We start from the raw sequence: 5,362 nt of genomic DNA, 5'->3' as shown, positions 1-5,362 counted from the left end.
TCAACTATAGCTCGTGTGCACGATCACACATTTACACGAAGCCCGTAACTACAGTCTCAGGCCGGTGAGGTGGCGTCTGCAGTTAGAGCCACGTCCATCTCGGCGAATCTCGTCTGTCACCACCATAATGTGGTGGTGGCATTTTAAAACGTGCCAGTGAGAGAACGAGCGAGTGCTCTTAGCAGCTCAGATGGTGGAGGATTGTGTTCGCGTTCCGTGCCAACATTTTTTTTTTTTTGACGAAGACAAATCATTCACTTAAAGTTCACAATAACAGAGCAATGAAACCATGCAACGGGGAGAATTGAGCTAGGATCAGAACGCAGAGACAACTGTCGGGGTTACGTTAGCTTTAGTCCAGAGAAGGTCGTAGAAACCAAAACCCTTCTGTTCTTTACCAGGGTTGGTTTTGTCGTGATGACTTTAAAAGAGAAACTTTCCAAATTAGATTTCACTCCATAAAGACCGTTAACTAAAACAGTGAACAGGGTAACAGATGAGGGATCGCATTGGTGGAGAATACATTAAAATCAGTGGCGCTCTTTGACAGCAACACAAATAATACAGCCAACTTACAGGAAGCTTTTGGCTTCTAGCTTTGTCATAACACAGATGGTGACTCCATAAAACCATTCACAGTCCAACATGATGTGTTGTGTATAAAACAAGGCTCTCCAAATAAATGCATTAATCATGATTATTCATTTAGGAACTGACAGCTAAGTCAGCGAAAAACTTTTGACCACATTTTAACACATGGGTCAACTGACTGATAATAATTGCTCCATCCATCCACTGATTTGAATGCATTTGATGAGACTTCAACTTCAGGTCAAACGGCCATTTTGCACCACAGCCTCTTTAGGTTGTGAATACACAACTTGGAATACAATGTCCAGTGGACTGTGAGGGACTGTAGACTGATTAATATTGGTGAGGACAATGTTGAGAAGCACCATCCACCAACTCTATGAAGCTACCTGCTTTTATTTGTCTTTGTGTTCCAGCAATAAACCGGAAAAAAAAATCAATTAATCGGATTAAAGATTTGAATCATTTTACAGCCCTAGTATAGATTTATTAAAAATAAATTAATATCTTCTTTTTAACATATTGAAAACAAAAAACAAACACCTTTGGTCTTTCCTCACATGTTCATAACAGCATTATCTCTTTTTTCCCCCACACATATATTGGATATCTGAAACCATCCCAAACGAAGTGTTAGTGTTATTTGTCATACCTGATCTCTGTCAGGAGGTCAACCATAGACATTACCTCTCTATGAGACACACCTGAGCAATGGGCTGTGGTCACTGCTCCTCTCCCCCCTGCTCTGAGACAATGTGAACGTCTGTTTATGACTCTACCTCAGGGGAGTTAAACACGGGTTAACACCACAATGAGAAAGAGACTTGTTCCAATCTGTTATTATGGCCATACCACAACACAATGCCAGACAGATGTCATTGTGAGCGAGACATGAGTAGACTGACGGGGTGTCATGAGGATTCATGAGTCACTCTGACTTTGCTCAATGCTCTCTTTCATGCACAGTAATTTGCCTAAGTAGGAGATATTAGCGAGATGATTACAGGTAAACAGAGGAGAGGAGTCTCTGAGAAAGAGGGGAAGAAGGAGAGAGACATGGGGAAGAGGATGGACAGAGAGAGAGAGAGGGAGGGAGAGAGGGAAAGAACAGAGAAAATAATCTGATGTAAGCATTTCAACAACATATATAAAAGGGTTTAGCCAGTCATAAAGATTTCTAACTTAAAGGTAAAGTGTGCAAAAAATGATTAAAAGACAACTTAATTTTAACCAAACCAATTCGAACCTTAAAGATGTGAATCTGCAGTTAAAGCCTGTAAAAGAGGAAGCAAGGTGTTAGCGGGTTTAGCTTAGCCTATTGCAAGTGTTCCATGTCTAAACACAGCCATTTTGTGTTATAGAATGCAATTTGAGGCAAAATCATTTGAGGTAAAATTCTGTTGTGTTTCGTCATCAAGCCCACACTATTTTAGTGCGCGTTTCCTTCATCAAGCTACAATCATTAGCGTCCATCCTTAAATGTTTAACTTTTTTTTGTTTTGATAAAAGTAGAGGATTCCATTGTTGTAGAACTACACCGTACTTTTCATCGTCATGATGGCAACACCTGCAGCAGTAGGAAAAAGCTACGTTCTCTACAAAATTCTAAAACAAATACCAGAAATCTTCAGACTACATCTTTAAATAAACTACTGTGACCAGCACCCTGCTGTGAAGAAAAACTACCTAAGGAAGATTGTTTAGTCTGAGCTACATATGGCAATATACGGCAAGTGTAAAAAGGATTCACTGTCTTAGTCTATGATTAATCCATATTTAACCATGGCTGTGCTACGGTGCCTCAAAGACATCTCCTGTTGGCCATACTAAAACACAACACCCACATATCAAGTGTGCGATGTCATGAATCCAAATTGGAAGCTCAACAAGGGCTGTGCAGTCTTATGCTGGAATCACACTCTGAGGATTTACACCCTTTTGCTTGAGCACAAACCACAGCTGAAACAACTGAACGTGGTCCAAACCCTCAAGCGGTCGGTACCCGCTCCAAATGGTGCAAGAAACAAGCATGAGTTATATGGAATGTCCCTCTTTAATGTGCTAGAACGGTACGGAGAAGGAGACGAAACATACCAAAACAGAGTCACAGTGCAGGACAGTCAAAATAATCGTGGAGTCAAAGACATTATTCTGTGCTGAGGGACAGCTGAGGGAGGTGGTCTTTGTGTTTCGCTGGAACAGTGATGGTTGATTCAGTCACATCCCCAGTCTGATCAGACCCCACAGACTAATATCTTTGTCCAAACAGCCCACGCCCCCTATCTGTGCCTTGTAGTTTGGAGAGGAGGGGAGTTCAGGTCAACTGTACTTACTACACACACTACAGTAACTTCAGCATCTGATATAGAGTATAACCATTCATTCTCCCTGTGACAGCTAACTCATTTAGCTAAGTTATCTGTGGGATTGTACTTATTCATAGAAATACCTGTTTTTGTTTCCCACAGTTCATGCTGCAGAGATTCACTGGAGACCACTCCTCCTGGCCTATAACACAGGTATATTTCATTCTCTTGGCCCAAACTTCTCCGTGCCAAGACCCCCCCAAACAGCATTAGCTTCTGGCCAGGTACCCCCTTTGCAAACACACACTTTTAGAATGTATGCACTTTTGCATTTATTTAACATAACAAAATTATTATTATTGATTATGTCAATGTCATGCTGAAGTTGCAGCTGTCACGTGACAGATTATATGTTGCAAGATTAAAGTGTTTTTTTTTTTTTTTTTTGCACCTTCCCCCCATTTTCTAAGGCCACCCCTAAAACCTTTCGGGAGTCCCCACTATAGAAGTCTTAGTGATAAAGAGAGCCATTAAAACTAAAGTTGGACTTCAATTTAAAAACTAAACAAATCTCTGTTAGCTAAAACACAATCCTCCCTCGGTGACACGATGCTGGATCGTTATTTCCACCGTCATCACAAAAAACCTGGATGAAGTGTTTGACTGTCGTGCAGATGGTGTCATCTTAGTCGATGCGAGGTCAACGAGCTGTGAGAAACTCTGTCTACTTGGAGCAGGACGAACATTCAATCCTTGCTCAGTGGCCTGTGCAGCATCTGCAGCCAGACATTAACAGATTACTATAAGTGTTTGGTTGACAAATTGAACGCCACCGATGAGTAATGACACCGAATTTGTAAAAGAGAGACGGTGACGGGAAACTCTGAACCCAATTGTTTCGAAAGTCATCGGTGCATGTGTTCGTTAATGGAGGTGAGGAGGGTAATACTCGAAGCACTAACACTATCTATCCATCCATCCATCCATCCATCCATCCATCCATCCATCCATCAAGGTAGTGTTGATAGAGCTCTAGGTTCAGATTCTCAATGCATCCTTCAATATTTAACAAATACTAGTAACTGGAAACTGAAATCCCTGTGTGTCTGGTTCTGATGGATGAAATACTGTGTCCTCTAAATGACTGTACCACTAGTTATGTGACAACAGAACTTCTGTTCCACATTTTTCCTGGTGCAAAGTTTAATGTGTTATATTTCTGTCAGCTTTATAAACACAGAAGACAGAGAAAAATGCTGCCTGAATCCCAAACGTACTCTGTTGTCTAGCAGACCATGCACATTAACGTTGGGTACATTTTTGTTTGTGTTCCTGTGTGTGTGTTGTGCTGCAAATCTCTGGCGAAGAATCCAGAGTCTCCCATTGTCTTTAGCAGTAGAGACTGAATCAACCATACGGGACTGTACAGGGTTAAAGAACACTCAGTTTCAAAACAAGCAAATATGAGCATTACCAGCCTCCTGTTGTCTTCCTTTATCTCTTTTATACTACAGTATATCAAGATTTTTTTTTTTAGAAATGGCAGGTTATTCCAGCCTCCCCCAAACTCCCACCTCCTCAAACTGTTTCCCTTCCTCTGCTGTTCCTGCCTAACACCATGACTGCCCATAATGTTTCAGAAACACAATCCTGTTGCAGTTTATTCTTCTTTTTTTTCCACTTACGTTTTTTTATTTAGGGAACGTTTATTGTTAACAGTCAGACCTTTAGTGTATGTCTGCTGAATTTTGGAAGTGGCAGCGATAATTACATATCAACAGGACACTGCTGCTGAATGTACACAGCAGACACCCTACGTAAAATAACAGTAGAAATATAATTACTGCAGTTAATAGTTTGTATCTTTTGTATAACACACGCAATGCACAGCATGTTGTACCCTACTGCACATTCACAGGATGTTTACTGTTTAGGGTACATTTATGGTTACAGTTAGACTAATTATTGTGTACCTGCCAAAATTCTGAAAGCAGCAACAATAATTAGGTATCAGTGGGCGATCACTGCTGAACACACTCAGAAACCCCGCTTACAGGGAATATCAGTGGGCGATCACTGCTGAACATACACACTCAGAAACCCCGCTTACAGGGATAGTAAAAATATAATTACTATAGCTAATATTTTTGTCTTTATGTTGAAACACATACAATGCACAGCATGATAAAACAAAACAAAAAAACTTAAATCAGGAGGTAGATCAGTAATATGTAGCCGTGAACGTTAACCTGGTAGCTGTACAAGGAGTGACTTATGGACCGTCCAAGAAACATTGTACAATTTAATTTTCCTCAGAACGGGTCCTTTATGAACCAATCTAACATTTAAGATTAACCTTATCTCTTCACTGACAACATGTGATGACCAGACAAGTTTCCAGACTAGTAAGAAAAATACTTTTTTCATAGCTTTTCTTTTTTTTTTCTTAAGGAAGCTTCTTATAA

Source organism: Cynoglossus semilaevis, chromosome 6, assembly GCF_000523025.1.
Source record: "Cynoglossus semilaevis isolate Cse_v1.0 chromosome 6, Cse_v1.0, whole genome shotgun sequence".
In the NCBI taxonomy this organism is placed as follows: Eukaryota; Metazoa; Chordata; class Actinopteri; order Pleuronectiformes; family Cynoglossidae; genus Cynoglossus; species Cynoglossus semilaevis.
Note: the sequence above shows the minus strand (reverse complement) of the source record.